This window comes from Carettochelys insculpta, chromosome 11, assembly GCF_033958435.1.
Source record: "Carettochelys insculpta isolate YL-2023 chromosome 11, ASM3395843v1, whole genome shotgun sequence".
Lineage (NCBI taxonomy): Eukaryota > Metazoa > Chordata > Testudines > Carettochelyidae > Carettochelys > Carettochelys insculpta.
In genome coordinates this window covers 5,976,757-5,994,153 of record NC_134147.1, presented here as the reverse complement: position 1 = coordinate 5,994,153, position 17,397 = coordinate 5,976,757, and the positions used below count along the sequence as shown (strand labels likewise).

The 17,397-nt window shown below is 49.2% G+C and overlaps 1 protein-coding gene and 1 long non-coding RNA gene across 14 annotated transcripts in view; one reads left to right on the top strand and one right to left on the bottom strand.

Annotated features, from left to right (window-relative positions):
- Nucleotides 1–17,397, top strand: part of PBRM1 (polybromo 1) — a 119,386-nt gene that overhangs the window by 23,061 nt on the left and 78,928 nt on the right. The window lies entirely within an intron of this gene.
- LOC142019308 (uncharacterized) overlaps nucleotides 2,320–17,397 on the bottom strand; it is a 39,530-nt gene continuing 24,452 nt past the window's right edge. The window contains exon 3 of the long non-coding RNA XR_012647034.1: nucleotides 2,320–3,963. This is a non-coding gene — a long non-coding RNA (uncharacterized LOC142019308). The remainder of the gene's footprint in view (nucleotides 3,964–17,397) is intronic.

The following is a 17,397-nucleotide window of genomic DNA, read 5'->3' as shown; positions in this document are numbered from 1 at the left end:
ATATCAGCATACCTTTGGTCATGTCCATTGATATATCTCCCTAAAGGAAGCCATTTTATTCTTTTTATGACTGTTTTCCCTAACTTTTCTAGTAAACTTCTCAGTGCTTTGTTCCTAAACTGTGGTTGTATCCTTCTCAGTTTTCTTTAATCTGAGTTTTGTTTTTGTTTGCTATTTCTTTAAACTTGAATAAAGCAAGTTTTTTTTATGCATAAAAATAAGACAAGCCTTAATTTACCATGCCTCCACTATACTGCGTATTAAGCTTACTCGTCAAGATAAAAATTCCTGTGTTGTCTTTCCCTACGGTAGCAATTTGAAAGAATAAAATAATTATTTGTAACATGTTATCAATCAATTATCTCATTAAAAATTTCCAAAGTATGACTTTTGAAATAAGTACTTTAATTCTTCCCTTTTGTGGCCTCAGTCCTACCCTTTTTCTTTATCTTGGGATAAATCATCATGTATATTTTTCCTGAATGCATTTTTCGTTAGTGTCCATATCTTTCTGCCCATCATGTTCTTTACTTCTCTCTCTCTCTCTCTCTCTCTCTCTCTCTCTGTAGTTTTCTGTCTCTGAAACATTTTTCTCATTTAGTTTGTCCAGTCTTTCTCTCCCTTCTTTCCCTTCAGACATATCCCCTCATCAAGTCGTACACAGTTAAGACATTATGCTGGACACCTTTTAGCCAAAGACCATTATGAAAGATAGAGGGACAGTGGCCAGATGAGACGCTAACCCTGCCCAACTGCTGGGGAAAGAGAACATGCTGTAATTCTTGCCAGGGTGTGTTATCACTGAACTCTGATTTGAGATATGTTCATTTTCCTTTTTGTTTTCTTCCTGACCCAGACGTTCTTATCTGCAGCAAGGTGGGACGAGTGGCCTCTGCTACTCTACAGTCTCCTCCAGACTGCTGGGTACTGTGGTGAGGGGTATTGTGCTCTTTCTTAGGCTACAGCTACACCATGGCTACGTCGACACGTGAAGCCTACTTCGAAGTAGCTTATTTTGATGTAGCGACTTCGATGAATAACGTCTACACGTCCTCCAGGGCTGGCAACGTCGATGTTCAACTTCGACGTTGCGCAGCACCACATTGAAATAGGCGCAGCGAGGGTACGTCTACACGCCAAAGTAGCACACATCGAAATAGGGGTGCCAGGCACAGCTGCAGACAGGGTCACAGGGCGGACTAGCGCTTCCGGGGCAACAGCTAGCCGCTCCCTTAAAGGGCCCCTCCCAGACACACTCAGCCTGCACAGCACGCGGTCTGAGGAGCCATAGGCACGCAGACCTCGGGCGACGCAGGCATGGACCCCCAGCAGCAGCAGCAGCCAGAGGTCCACCCAGCCCTCCCGGCAGGAGCAGGGCTCGCCCTGATCCATGCCATGTGGGAGGCAGCTGAGCACCTCCTTGCCACACCAGAGGAGGAGTGGCCCCCAGGGGAGCAGGGCTCAACCCCCAACCCTGCAGCACCCCGACGCCCCCCCACCCCCCCCGCCTCACACACCGCCGCCTGTGGAGCTGCCCCACCAGTACCAACTGGTGGGAGCGGCTGGTGCTTGAAGAGTGGGACGACGACCACTGGCTCAGGAACTTCAGGATGAGCCGGCAGACGTTTATGGAGCTCTGCCAGTGGCCCACCTCCGCACTCAGGCACCAGGACACTGCCATGCGGCGTGCCCTCACAGTGGAGAAACGGGTCGGCATCGCTGTCTGGAAGCTGGCCACTTCAGACAGCTACCGATCCGTGGGACAGCAGTTTGGCGTCGGCAAGGCCACCGTCGGGGCTGTCCTTATGGAGGTAAGAGGACCCACGGGGGGAGTGGGGGGGAGGGCAGGGGGGCCCTGGCAGGGCTGGGCTGGGCTGGGCTGGGCCACGCACACCCTGCTCACCCCTCATTGGTGCTCTCCCATGTGCTTTCCCTGCAGGTTGTGCGTGCCATCAACGCCATGCTCCTCCACAGGCTCGTGAGGCTGGGGGACCCAGATGCCACCATCGCGGGCTTTACCACTCTGGGCTTCCCCAATTGCTTTGGGGCTCTGGATGGGACTCACATCCCCATCCGCGCCCCGCAACACAGTGGAGGACGGTACATCAACCGCAAGGGCTACCACTCAGTGGTCCTCCAGGCCTTGGTGGACAGGCGGGGCCGTTTCCAGGACGTTTATGTGGGCTGGCCTGGCAGCACCCACGACGCCCGGCTTTTCCGGAACTCGGGCCTGTGCCGCCGGCTGGAGGCGGGGACCTACATCCCCCAGCGGAAGATCCCTGTGGGGGACACCACCATGCCCCTCTGCGTCATCGCAGATGCGGCCTACCCCCTCCGGCCCTGGCTCATGCACCCGCACACAGGGCATCTCTCTGTCAGCCAGGGTGCTTCAACCAGCGCCTGAACCATGCGCGTCAGGTGGTGGAGCGCTCATTTGGCCGCCTCAAAGGGCGCTGGAGATGTCTCCTGACCCGCCTGGATGTGGGCCTCAACAACATCCCCCAGATTGTGGGTGCCTGCTGCGCCCTGCACAATTTGGTGGAGAGCAAGGGGGAGGCCTTTTTTCAGGGCTGGGCTGTGGAAGCCGGCAGGGGCGACGTGCAGCCACCTGCTGCCCCCAGTCGCCAGGTGGACCCTGAAGGGACCCGGGTCTGGGAGGCCCTGCGGGCCCACTTTGAGGAGGCCGCGGGGTGAACTCTGCCAGGCCCCCCACTGCGCCCCCCCGTTCCTCCACAACACTCCCTGCCCCTACGCCCACACCACGGAGCTACCAAGAGCACACCCCCCCCACTTCTCCTGTACAAATGACAGCACGCACTTGTGGCTAAAATTAAACTGGTTTTTCTTTTAGAAGTGTTTTTTTGTAACTATATTTAAAACAAGAACAAACTATATACAAGACGTCTTTAACAAAAGTAATCAATGATCTAGAAAATGAGGTAAGCAGTGAGGTGGCAAAGTTTGCAGATGAGACCATCTGCAGGACAGTCAAAACCAAAAGGGATTGTGAAGAACTACAAAAAGATCTCAGCAAACTGAGTGATTGGGCAGCAAAATGGCAAATGGAATTTAATGTGGGTAAGTGTAAGGTAATGCACATTGGAAAAAATAACCCAAATTACACGTACAACATGATGGGGTCAAATTTAGCTACGACAGATCAGGAAAGGGATCTTGGAGTTATAGTGGATAGTTCTCTGAAGACATCCACGCAGTGTGCAGCGGCAGTTAATAAAGCAAATAGGATGTTAGGAATTATTAAAAAAGGGATAGATAATAAGACAAAAGAGATCATACTTCCCCTATATAAAACTATGGTACGCCCACATCTTGAGTACTGCGTGCAGATGTGGTCTCCTCACCTCAAAAAAGATATATTGGCATTAGAAAAGGTTCAGAAAAGGGCGACTAAGATGATTAGGGGCTTGGAACGGGTCCCATATGGGGAGAGGCTAGAGAGACTGGGACTTTTCAGTCTGGAAAAGAGGCGATTGAGGGGCGATATGATAGAGGTATATAACAGCATGAATGGTGTGGAGAAAGTGAATATAGAAAAATTATTTACCTTTTCCCATAATACAAGAACTAGGGGACACCAAATGAAATTGATGGGTAGTAGGTTCAAAACTAATAAAAGGAAATTTTTCTTCACACAGCGCACAGTCAACCTGTGGAACTCCTTGCAGGAGGAGGCTGTGAAGGCCAGGACTCTATTAGGGTTTAAAAAAGAGCTCGATAAATTTTTGCAGGTTAGGTCCATAAATGGCTATTAGCCAGGGGTAAAGTATGGTGCCCTAGCCTTCAGTACAGGGGCAGGAGATGGATGGCAGGAGATAAATCACTTGATCATTGTCTTCTGTTCTTCTCTGGGGCACCTGGCATTGGCCACTGTCGGCAGACGGGATACTGGGCTGGATGGACCTTTGGGCTGACCCAGTATGGCCATTCTTATGTTCTTATGTTCTGTACAAATAAAACAATAATAATTAAAAAGTTTGCATATAATAATATGGGTCTGTTGTTCAATAAAAAGAAAACCAGGGATGATAAGGAAGGGGAGAACTATTTACATGGGGGGGGGATGGGGCAAAGGGGGGCACAAATATAAATGAAACTCTCCACCATAGTCCTTTTGTGGAAATTAACTCTATACAAGGGGGGGAGGGGAGGCCACGTCCTGGGCCCCACGCCCCTAAAGTCCGGCACTGGGGGTGGGCGGCCGGGAGCCCCGCCTTGGCCACAGCCCTGTCTGGGGCTGGCTGGGGGCCGGGCGGACCGGAAGATATGTCCGGCGAGTCTCAGCTGGCCCCAGGTGCCCTTCGGCGGTCTGGCCCTCGGTGGTGGGTGGCCGGGCGACAGCAGACGGGATGGCGACGTGCGGAGTAGGAGGTGGTGCGGCGGATGGAGCAGGCAGGGTGGGTGCTGTGGCGGCCGGCGCGGCATGGGGGGGCCAAGTAGTCCACCAGGTGGTTGAATGTGTCCATGTAGGCCCCCCATGCCTCTTGGCGCCAGGCCAGCGCCCACTCCTGCATGTCCAGGCAGTGTTGCTCCACCCGCAGGCGCTGCTCCGCGACCTCCAGCTGCCGACGATGGATGGCCAGCAGCTGGGGGTCTGTCGCCGTTGGGTGTTGTTGCGGGGTCCGCCTTCTAGCCCGCCGTGGGGCCGGTCGGTCCTCCGCCAAGGGGCTTGCCTGGAGCGATGGTCCCGGAGGGGTCTCCGGGACCACTGATGCCTCACCGGCGCTCTCTTCCGGCCCTTCCGATGGTGCAGGTGCAGGACACAGAAGAGGAGGGGGGGAAGAAGAATGGAGACAGGCGTTAGTGTGGGCCCCGAGCCGTGGTCCTTGTCCCCCCACCCCTGTGTTGCAGGTTCCCCATCCCCGTCCCTGGGAGATGCTGCTGTGATGGATGGGGTTCAGGGGTCCCCCTGCACTGCACTCCGTCCCCTGGCGGGAGTGACTCTCACTTCACTCAGCAGGGTCTGACAGGAGAGGTTTCTTAGGCCACAGATGCCCAGTTTCTCCCAGGAGTGACAGCACAGCAGTCAGAGACAGTCCTTCCAACCTGTCCTGGGGAGAAGACCCCAAGGGGTGCCCCTCTGGGGTGTAGCTTTCCCCCTCCTCAGGCTGGCTGCCTTCCAGCTCTCCCTTCCCCTAGCCTCTACCTGCGGCTCCCCCCCGATTCAAAGCCAGCTCGGCTCCTCCCTCCTCTTTGTTCAGGGCAGAGATGTCACCTGCCAGCTGTAGCCCCAGGATCATCCTTTGCCCCTGGGAGCTATTCAGCTTGTTGCTCATATCTAGCCTGAGTCTCCCTTTTGCACGCCCCCCCACTCCATCACATGCTGCTGCTGCTGCTGCTGCAGGGTGTCCCACCCCCTCGTCCCGGGGGCCCTCGAGGTTCTGCTCCCCCCTGCCCCGGGGATGGGGCATGGCACTGTCGTGCTGGGGGGGGGGGGGGGGGGGCAGGGGCTGATGCACTCCTGTGAGGGACATGGCCCTGCTGTCCTTGGGGCCATGGGCATGTGGGGGGCCCTGGGCGCACATCTATTAACCCCGCCCCTCAACCCCGGGGCTGTACACCAGAGGGAGGTACATACCTGTCGGTCCACTCCCACGGTCCGGAGATCCCCGGGGGGCGGACGCCCGGCTGCTGCTCTGGGAGAGCAGGAGGACGATCTGCAGCCCGGACTCTGCAGAGGAGGAGCCCCCCGCCCCCCTCCTTCTGCTGCGATGGCCCGGGGGTGGGCTCCAGGGGGGGCCTCTGGAGTGCGGGGCTTACCTCCGGGGCGGACTCCGGCTGAAGGGCCTGCTGGGGCTCGTCGGCCGAGGTATCAAGGGTGGCCGGAGGGGAGGAGGTGTGCCGGGGGCCCAGGATGTCCCTGAGCTCCCTGTAAAAGGGGCAAGTGACGGGGGCGGCCCCAGATCGGCCGGCCGCATCCCGGGCCCGGGTGTAACCCTGCCGCAGCTCCTTAACCTTAGTCCTGACATGATCAGGAGTGCGGGCAGGGTGACCCCGGGCGGCCAGGCCCTCGGCCAGCCAAGCGAATGCATCCACGTTCCACCTCTTGCTCCCCATTACCTGGAGCACCACCTCCTCGCTCCAGAGCCCCAGCAGGTCCTGCAGCTCAGCCTCCATCCAGGAGGGGCCCCGCTGCCGCTTCCCAGCCTGGCTGCCTGCCTGGCTGGCCTGGCTGCTCTGGCTCCCCTTGGGGGGGGTCGGCTGGGGGGGCTGCCGGGCAGCCGTGGCAGGTGCTGGCCCTGTTCTGGGTGGCTGACAGACGTGCAGGCTGGCCGCGTGTCTGGCCTGCCGCCTGCACGTTCCCTCAGCTTCCTGCACAGGAAGGGAGGGGGAGGGGACCTTTAAGGGGCCGCTCCACGCGGCCACCATTGAGCTGAGGAGCTGGAGAGAGCATGTCTCAACCCCTCAGCTGATGGCCGCCATGGAGGACCCCGCAATTTCAATGTTGCGGGACGCGCAACGACTACACGGTCCCTACTTCGACGTTGAACGTCGAAGTAGAGCGCTATTCCTATCCCCTCATGGGGTTAGCGACTTCGACATCTCACCACCTAACGTCGATGTTAACTTCGAAATAGCGCCCAACACGTGTAGCCGTGACGGGCGCTATTTCGAAGTTAGTGCCGCTACTTCGAAGTAGCGTGCACATGTAGACACGGCTCATGAGATACATTCCAATTTAAGGCAGTTAGCTCAATATTACAATGAGACTGTCTTCCCTGTAAATACCGTTCGCTTGATTTAGGGAGCACTAATGTCGATATAATATCGTCAGAACCAGCTGGGTGTGGCATCAAGTTTGAATTTAATAGTTCGAGTAAAGGCCCATGAGGAAGTGCTACATTTTAAAACAGAATTTATTAGCCTCCAGAGGTGTCCCTATATACCCTATGATGGTCCCCCCAGTGCTCTGCTTTGGCTGCTGCTCTCCAGGTGAACAGGAATTAGGTAACAGGAAGATCATGAATTTCAAATTGGGACCAGGAAACCTGTGGCTGTGGAGTAATGTTTGTATGAGAGGCTGAGAAATGTATGTCTGTCTTTGCTATTAGCTCTATGAATGCATCTACCCATTACAAATAGCCCCAGTACAGAGTTCATGATTCTGTCTCTACCACTGCTAGCTGAGCACTTGATATTTTTTTCTTCTCTGCCTCGTGCCAGCCGCTGCTCCGCTACACCGCATGGCAGCAAGGCTGCTGTGGGGGTCATGCTCGTATAAGAGGCTGAGAAACTTCTCAGCGGTTTACATTTGTAAGTTCCCATTCTCTCCTGCCCCCCAACACACAGGCACCACGCAGTCTGGGTCTTTCCCTGCTCTGCTCCATCACATCAGTGGCCCCCAACCCAATGAAAGGATGTGCCTGCTGTTCAGTGCTGACCATGCTGCCAGGCAGCACCATGTCCTGGCTTTTGCGCAGTTAGGGCTCCAAGGGTGGGAAAGATTTTCGGGGCGTTGGTGTTGCTGCGGGGAAGTCTCCCCGGTAGCTAAGATTTTCAGGGCCTTTCTGCTGCGGGGGGAAGTCTCTCTTGGCTTCTAAGGTTTTCAGGGGCATGCAGCCACCTGGGAGGGCCCTGTCTCCACTCCCCCCCATGAAACCTCCCCCACCCCATCCCAATAAGGACCTGGGGGGGCTAGCTGTTGCCAGGGGAAAGTCTCCCCCCAGAGGCTATGAATTGCAGGGCCTGGCTGTTGCCTGGGGGGAACAGTTCAAGTGGTTCTCTAGCCATGGACCCTGCACCCCATAGCTAAAAAAGATTTTCAGGGACCATGTCAACCTCCCAAATACCAAACTGCCTCACTATAGCAGCAAAATTTGGCGAGCCCCATCTTCTGTGATGGAAATGTCTGTGTAGTGAAGAGGGAAGCCAAAAATCTTTTTCCTACCTTTTCTATCCTCTTCTAACTTTGGACGCCTGCACGCAGGGGAGAGTGGGTGAAGGGCCATTTGAGAGTACAGACTGTGCACAGAAGCTGTATAATGGACTGGGAAGCCAAATACCCTCCCTCACCAAATCCTTTTTCAAAACCTTTACTGTCTACTCTTTCTTCATGTTTTTCAGTGTCCCTTTATTATTTTCAGGGATCAGATGCAATCAAGAGAGGAGGGACAGTCAGTGAAGGGCCAGTTGAAAACACAGACTGTGCACAGAAGCTGTATAGTGAACTGGGAGCCCAAAAACTCTCCCCTCAGCAACTCTCTTTTATCAAAAGCTTACTTTACTGCTACTCTTTCTTTGTGCTTTTCATTGTTCCTGTATTATTTTCAGGGATCAGATGTAATCAAGGGACGGGGGCGGGATGCTCAATGGAGGGCCAGTTGAGAAAGACACACATCTTCTGATACTTATAAAATCTTTCATAATTCAGTTGCAGCTGCAGTTTTTCAAAGCAATTGAGTTATAAAAGAAAGAGATTTCTGTGCATTTCACGATCTTTGTTCACGCACTAGTTTTCCTTCCTTCTACCTGGAAAAATGGATCTTTGCTTACCACAGGAGGGGAATCAGGGCAATGCAGTGTGGGAAGATGATGTCAAATACCAGTGAAAATACCCAAAATGCTATGGGGATCAGGGAACTGTGGGATAGGTTTCCACAATGCACTGCTGCAACATTTGATGATTGCCGATTGAGTGAGGCAGCAATAAGTCGACTTTGTGAGGAGCACGTGGGGAGGCAAGGATAGTCAAATTGCAATTTATAAAATCCAGCTTTACAAGATCAATATTAATAAATTTGAATTTATCTCATCATGTAGACATAGTCTTCGACCGTGGGCTACTGCAAGGAGCTGCTTTCTCTTCTCGCTTCTCCCAAATGAACCTTCCTCCCACTCTTTCTGAGCCGTGCTGCGTGCCCCACCCCCCCATTCAAGGACTATGACATTTGGCTGTGCTGCTCCAAGCTATTGCAGTAGTGGCAGTGTGAAACTGATGTTGTTTTTTGTCAATTTCACTACTGCCTAGCAAGATGCAGAAAAGCAGCACACATTGACAAAGATCCTTGTTCTTTCTGTGGTGAAGCTTAGTAAGGGTCTGAGCAGCAGCAATGTCACTGGAACTATGTCTTCTGAGGGCAGAAGCAGTGCTGTATTATCAGCTCAGATTTGGTTGACATTTTTAATTTTTTTTTTCAGCTGTGTGAAAGCTGTAATCTTTAAATGAAAGCGTAAATCGGGTAGGAAACCTATGGCCTGTAGGCGGGATCCGGCCTCTGGCGAGGCTTGCAGTCCAGCACCACAGCAAGTCTCTGAGCCTCACCGCCCCACACCTCTCATGGGGCTGGAGTGTGAGCTCCATTTCACCCAGCTGCTGGGCGAAGCTTCCTCCACCTCATTGGTGTTGGAGTACAAGGGGAGCCCAACACCCTGAGTTGTGTGAGGGGGCCAGCTCAGTAAGCTTTTTTGTTTATTTTTCGGACTGTGATTTTTTTTCTCTCTTCTCACTTTTGTATGGCCCTCAACTGGTGGTTTTTTGTTTTTTTTTTAAAAAGATTTAATTATTTATTTATTTTCCTGTGGGTCAGTGGGGCCCACCTGAAAAAGGTTCCCACTCCTCTTGTAAGTTTTGCAGACGTCAGAGGCTCTCCAGTAGGAAAGCTTTGTACCCAGTGTGAGCGAGTGGATATTTCAAGCACAGTGAAAAAGATTCTTTTTCTCTCAGTTTCCAGTGACTCTGTGTCAGCGATACTGCTTCCAAGGGCACTGTAGCTTTCACCCAAAAACTGCAGTACGTTGGGTCAGGGGTGCACAAAGTGGGGGGGGGGGTTGTCCCCTTGGGGGTATATATGTAATTTTGTAAGGGGGGGGGCACATCACGATTGCTTAACCAATCATAGAGGCAGAAAATATCTTGCGTCTCTTGTGTGTGTTGCCTGCTTGCTTGAAAGAGGTAGGTGAAGGCGTTACTGGCAGCAGCAGTGGTGGCTTCTTTAACGTCGCCCCTGCTGTTTTTGGTGGGAGCCTGTCAGTGCCGTTGCCCGCGCCTGCTCCCCATGGCTTCCAGGTGTTGCGGCATTCCTGACCGGGGATGTTTCATCCACCCTTTTCTGCCCAGTCCCTGTCTCAGAAGGAGACTGCTTCCCTGACTGTGCAGCTTCTGCTCTTCCACCAACTGCCTGGAGCCCGTGAACTGAACTGCAGGCTTGGCTGGGTCTGTTGACTTTGAGCCCCTTGAACCCTAAGCAGTGTGGCCAGCAGGACCTGTAACAAAAACAGCAAGTGGCCTCATCATCTGCTGGTCACTTTCTCAGGCTTCTCTCTGTAACCTGCAAGAGTGAAACTGACTTTCATTAGCAAAAAGAGCACTGACCCTCCAATGGTTCGGTGCTGGGGCTTGAAGAGGAGGCCCTGGCAGACTGATGGGCAGGGGAGGACTGCTCGCCTTCTCTTCTCTGCCTGGAACAGGGTTGTGCAAAGTAGGGGGAGAAGGGCAGTGGAATTTCATAAGAGGGGGGCCATGCAGTTGCCCACCCCTGCAGTCTCCCCTGGCTGTCCCCAAACAGCCTCTAAGTGCTAATTGCATGGATGAAAAAGGTGGCCCCAACGTAAAAAGTTTGCCCACCCTTGCGTTAAGTGTTTGAACCTGTTAAGAATTGGGAGAAGTCTTTTTGGAACAAATTGACAACTGACAATGCCTTGTTTAAAACGAACAAAAAACCCCAACTGTTTAATAGTACGCAGTGTGATTCAGTCTGTGCACCTGGCTTGTGTTTTGCCATGCATGTAGATATGAAACCAACTGTCTAAAGTGAGCATTGCTGATTATAATCTCCCATTTAGCCTCTTCCTAGTAGGTGTTTGTGTTCTGACACGGTTTAACTTACAGTCTCACTTTAGTATGTTAGGGAAACATATTTTTTGTGGTGAAACCTGCTTCCCTTTGGAATTGGTCTCAATCCATTTCTACCCCACTTCTAAAATGTAAGAGAAAACTTCTCTTTTCAGGGGTCTTTTATTAGAAGCACTTAAAACATATTTACTGTTACCGAAGTCAAGTGATCTTTGTGAACCAAAATGTATGATTAGCATTGCATTTATAAGCACCTGTCAGTGTGACATACCTAGTGTAATATTACATAACCATTTTATTAAATCTTTCATTTATGGTGACATGTATCAGAGGGGTAGCTGTGTTAGTGTGTATCCACAAAAACTCTGACAAAGTGGGTCCTTGCCCACAAAAGCTTATGCTCCAATAAATCTGCCAGTCTATAAGGGGCCACAGGACTTCTTGGCATTTATGGTGCTTGTTTTGTTTTGTTTTGTTTGTTTGTTTGTCAGGGTTTAGTTTGAGGGTTCTAATTTTTCATTGCTGTATAGAACAAGCAACATACATATTTACATATAATACATTATTCTTTTATTGTGAAATCAAGGGTTGTTTTGTTTTATTAACAAGTCTTTAGAGAACGTGTCTTGCCAATGGTCGTCAATATCAAAATAGAAGGAAACTAGGATATACAAGATACATTTGTTTGTTTATGATGTGGTACAATGGGGTGGATTGATTTCTATCAGGGGTTTAAATCACCATCCAGGGAACTTTGGTATAAATCTATTTTAATCTTGATTTTTGTTGATATTTTCTAATTAATTTTCCTGGGAACCTGACTCTCAATACATAGCACTATATCTATATATATTTAAGCAGTTATGTTGCTTGACATACATATGTTTGTGTACTTAAATTTTACAGTTTTTTATATTTAAAAATGATGAATGATTCAGTCCCTATTTACTAAGGTTTATTTTTCACTTGTGATTTAAGTTTTCACTTGTGTCCATCTGAATCCTAATTCCTTACAAATTCAATTAAAGCTGTGCAAAAACAGAATTTTAAAATGAGTTTTATTAGTTAAATAAAAATACCTTAAATATGCTGATTACATAATTTTACTTATCAAAACATATTATATTTAAAACTACCTGTTTAATAAAGGATTATGTATAGTTAGTGAATTGAAATTATTTTTGGCCCCCAGGTCCTTCAAGATTTTATAACTAATATATCTCATCCTCTTTCATGCACAATTTTTAATTGTGTGTTGGAGGAGGAAAAACAAGCTTTCCTGCTCTAATTCCCAGTATGTTTCTCAACTTTGAATAAGCTAGTCATTGAACTCCAGATCAGTTCAACTGAAACGGGGGTGGGGGGTGGAATTCTCTGTACTTTCAGAACAGGCTGTAATGTTTTCAAAAGCTTTCTTAGGAATTAAATATTTGTCATAGGTGCTTGGCCAATGACTTCACCAATTCATTGATTTGACTTTTTTGTAGTGCAAACATGTACTACTTAAATATCATTTATTTTGTATATTTCAAATAAATTTTAATAAATTACATCAAATTTAGATCATAGGTTGCCATAATTTCAACTTTACTTTTAAGTAGGTATTAAATTTAAAATAAAAATCCATTTTTAAAAATTTACTGCATTTTATCCACCCTGAAACAAAAACATTTTCTAAAATGTTACTGAGAACATTTAACCAGCTTTCTCACAGGCTTTTCATAACTTTCTGGTAAGTAGCTTAATGTCCTAAGTAGCTCTTCTTAGTAGAGCCCTGCAAATCCACAAATACCTGCCTTATATCCAGAGCTCATTTTTGCAGATAGGATTGTGGGTGCAGATACAAATTTTATGTCTAGAACCCTGCACTTTTGCAAATATCTGTTTTATTGCTATGGGTATCCACATCTGTGGATGTTGATGCAAATATCTGAGGCTCATTTTTTTGTCTATGGATGTGGATGCACATTTTGTATCTTCCCTGGGGTCCACTAATTAGTTCTTGAGTTGTTTTGATTTTTATTGTCATGCCTACATAATAATGGTGCTCATCTGTCTGTAGTATCTCATGAACTATAGTCATTGATGGAAAAACTAGGCAGTTTGGTCTATACACTCTGCAGAACATAGTTAGAATTTGTCATGCAGTCTTTCTCCATCCTTTTGCAAATGTTCTTGCTGGGTATTCACCAGCTAACTCCTGACTAAGAGGGGAAAAATGAAGGCCCACTGTCATTTAAAAAATGTTTAACAGAGAGACTTTAAATTCTTTGGATTTGTATTGCTCTTTCTTTCACTCATTTTTACTCTTTACCTCATCAGTTTTACTTAAACATTTATCTCCACTTGCAGAATAAAAATCACCTGACTGGTTTCATGCTTCATTTTGTGCATGGGTGACTGATAATTTTAGGTATACAAAAGCATATAAGGGTCTAGTTTTTCTGTCTATCTGTGTCTATGCAGTCCCATCCCTTCTGGAAGGGGCATAGTAATGAGCAAAGGGGAATATTCAAATGAGGCATGGGATTTAAATATCTTGTGCCTAATTTGCATAGCCCCATAAGATTTTGCTTGAGGGATAAGGGGCTTTTGGAAAGCAGGGTTCCTTCTGGAAGGGCCCTGTCTGCATGGCTTTGCAGCTTCTGGAAGGGGCTCTTCCGGAAGCGAAATCTTGCAGGACTATGCAACTGAGGCGCGAGATATTAAAATCCAAACCTCACTGGCATATTCCCCTTTGCTCATTACCATGCCCCTTCCAGAAGGAAGGGGGCTGTGTAGACGCAGCCTGTGTGTGGTTCAGTTACAACTATTATATTGCAACGAAGGGTCTTGTGGCACCTGATAGACTAACAGAAAAGTTTTGAGCATGAGCTTTCGTGAGCACAGACTCACTTCATCAGATGCTGGTCTTGGAAATCTGCAGGGCCAGGTATAAATAAGCCAGAGCAAGGGTGAGGATAACAAGGTTAGCTCAGTCAGCAAGGGTGAGGCTTACTACCAGCAGTTGATCTGGAGGTGTGAACACCAAGGGAGGGGAAGCTGCTTCTGTATTTAGCCAGCCATTTGCAGTCCTTGTTTAAGCCAGAGCTGAGGGCATCGAATTTGCAGATGAATTGTAGCTCAGCAATTTCTCTTTGGAGTCTGGTCCTGAAATTTCTTTGCTGTAGGATAGCTACTTTTAAGTCTGCTCCTGTGTGGCCTGGGAGGTTGAAGTGCTCTCCTACGGGTTTTTGTATATTGCCATTTCTGATGTCTGATTTGTGTGCATTTATTCTTTTACGTAGAGACTGTCCAGTTTGTCCGATGTATATAGCAGAGGGGCATTGCTGGCACATGATGGCATAAATTATATTGGTAGATGTGCAGCTGAATGAACCCACGATGGTGTGGCTGATCTGGTTAGGTCCTGTAATAGTGTTGGTGGTGTAGATATGTGGGCAGAGCTGGCAACGAGGTTTGTTGCATGGATGGGTCCCTGAGTTAGAGTGACTGTGGTGCGGTGTATAGTTGCTGGTTAGGATTTGCTTCAGGTTGGCAGGTTGTCTGTGGGCAAGGACTGGTCTGCCTCCCAAGGCCTGTGAAAGTGGGGGATCATTGTCCAGGATGGGTTGTAAATCCCTGATGATGTGCTGTAGAGGTTTTAGCTGAGGACTATAGGTGATGGCTAGTGGTGTTCTGTTGGCTTCTCTCTTGGGCTTGTCCTGTAGTAAGAGGCTTCGTGGTACACATCTGGCTCTGTTGATCTGTTTTTTCACTTCCTCAGGTGGGTATTGCAGTTTCAAGAATGCTTGGTAGAGATCCTGTGGGTGTTTGTCTCTGTTGGAGGGGTTGGAGCAAATGCGGTTATATCTTAGTGCTTGGCTGTAGACAATGGATCGTGTGGTGTGTCTGGGATGGAAGCTGGAGGCACGAAGGTAGGCGTAGCGGTCAGTAGGCTTACGGTACAGGGTGGTATTGATGTGGCCATCGTGTATTAGCACCATGGTGTCCAGGAAGTGGATCTCCTGTGTGGATTGTTCCAGGCTGAGGTTGATGTTGGGGTGAAAGTTGTTGAAGTCCCGGTGGAATTCCTCCAGAGTCTCATTCCCATGGGTCCAGATGATGAAGGTGTCATCAATGTAGCATAAGTTGAGACGGCGTGTGAGTGGACGAGAGCTAAGGAAGCGATGGTCAGGTCAGCCAGGTCAGCCATGAAAATATTGGCATATTGAGGGGCCATGCGGGTACCCATAGCTGTGCCTCCAATACTTAACTATTATACTGTTATAATTATACTTTAAAAGGTAGGGGAAGATGGAAGATATGGTAATAAGATCGGGAATGGCAAGCCAAGAGGAACGAGGTTTTGACAGTTGTGTACAATTCCTTGTTTCGGTCCTGTTCCCAGCTTTAATGACTCTGGGAACCTTCACATCTGGCTGTCAGGCTTGAGGGTGCTGTAGCTGAATGCCAGGTCGGTATCCCACAAGACAACTGTCATCCAGGATTTAATACTGGATGAGAGGGCTGACTTGGCTTGTATGACAGATCTGGCTGGGAGTGGAGGGAGCTGTTGGCCTTTCCCAGTGGTGCCTGGCTGGGTTCTTGGTACAGCACCAGTTGCGGCTTGCTGGTCAGGGTGGGGTGGCACTTGTCTATCGGGTTACAATCTCACTGACGAGGACCTTGGTTCAACAAAGTGTGAGATTTGCGTGCTTTACCTGATTTTGGATGGCCAGGATAGGTTGAGTGTTCTACTTGTATACTGTCCGCCTCGTTGTATCGCAGATGCTCTGCTTGAGCTGGCCAAGGTGGTCTCAGATGTGGTGCTGAGGACCCCGACACTTTTGGTCTTGGGGGACTTGAATATTCACACCAAGGCTGTCCTGTCTGGTCCAGCCCAAGATTTTATGGATATTATGACAATGTTAGGACTATCCCGAGACATAACTGTCCCCACGCATGTTGCAGGTCATACGCACCATCTGTTCTTTTGAACTAAGGGTGATAGCGTTCTTGGGATTAGGGATGTGGTTACGCTCCTTTGTCAGGGACTGGTCACTACCTTGTCAAATGTAGACTAACTGTTGACCTTCCCTCTGCAGAGGCTGGGGACTGGTTAAGATGGTTTCCCTCAGAGGCTGATGGGCCCAGAGGGCTTTTTGAGGTCCCTGAGACATTATTCAGCTGTTATGGCAAATGGTCCTGTTAATGCCCTAGTCAATATGTGGAACACTGAGGTAGCCCGGGCAGTTGAATGATTGCTCCTCAGTGCCCTCTATGAGTTAGTCAAGCCAGATTCGCTCCCTGGTTCCCTGGGGAGCTGTTGCAGCAAAACTATCTGTGCAATGGCTAGAATGCTGCTAGGGGAGAACCACAGCTGAGTCTGACTGATTGTGGATTTGAGCTGAATTGTGAGCTTGCTCTGTAGCTGTGTTAACAGTGAAGAAAAACTGTTTTTCCATCGGTATTGCATCTGCACAAACTCATCCAGCAGAACTGTTTTGAGTGGTGCAAGGGCCTGTTACAATCTGGCACTTAGGATGAAATGAAGGCACCTTCAGCTTCTCGCTGCGATCAGTTCGCAAAGCACTTTGCAGCTAAGATTGCTCACATTCGATCTGACTTGAACTCTGGTTGCTATGTAAGGAGGGTGCAGAATATGTTGAGCACACCATCGAGTCTTTCTTCTTTGGAACAGTTTCAGTTACTGCAGACTGAGGACGGGAACAAGGTGTTTGGAGGAGTGTGTCTGACCACGTGCTCTCGACTCCTGCCCTTTCTGGCTTATTAAATCTGTGAAGGGATCACTGGTTGGTTCCAGAAGATTATAAATGCTTCTTTTAGATCTGGTGTAGTTCTAGCTGCCTTGAAAGAGGCAGTGACAAAACTGCTACTTGAAAAGCCGTCTGTGGACCCATATGATTTGAATAACTCTCGCTCAGGTGCTAATATTCCATTCTTGGGCAAGGCACTTGAGCAAGTGATGGCATTGCAACTTCATGCATTTGTGGAAGAAGAAACAGATTGTTTAGATCCATTTCAGTCTGGTTTTAGGCCAGGCTTTGGAACCAAAATCGCCTTGGTCACCCTGATAGATGACATACCCAGGAGGTAGGTGGGGGAGTGTGTCTCTGTTAATTCTTGTGGACCTCTCAGTGGCTTTTGTTACCATTGACCATGTAATCCTTCTGCAATGCTTGGGGGAGTTAAGTATCGGAGGTGCTGGTTTGCAGTGGTTCCGGTGTCACCTGTTGGGGTGTTTTCAGAACATGAAACTAGAGAGCTGTCATTCCACCCCATGGCATTTGTGCTGTGGAGTTCTGCAAGGTTCCATCTTGTCCCCTGTGCTGTTTAACATCTACATGAAGCTGCTGGGAGAGGTCATAAGGAGTTTTGGAGGACAGTGCCACCAACATGCAGATGATATCCAAATTTATTTCCCTGTAACACCAGAATCAGGTATGGTGGTAACTGATCTAAACCTGTGTCTGGAGGTGATGATGGACTGGATGTGATCTAATAAGTGGAAGATGGATACAGATAAGACTAAGGTCATGCGGATCAGGAGACCATGTGTTCAAGAATGCGGCATGGTACCTATT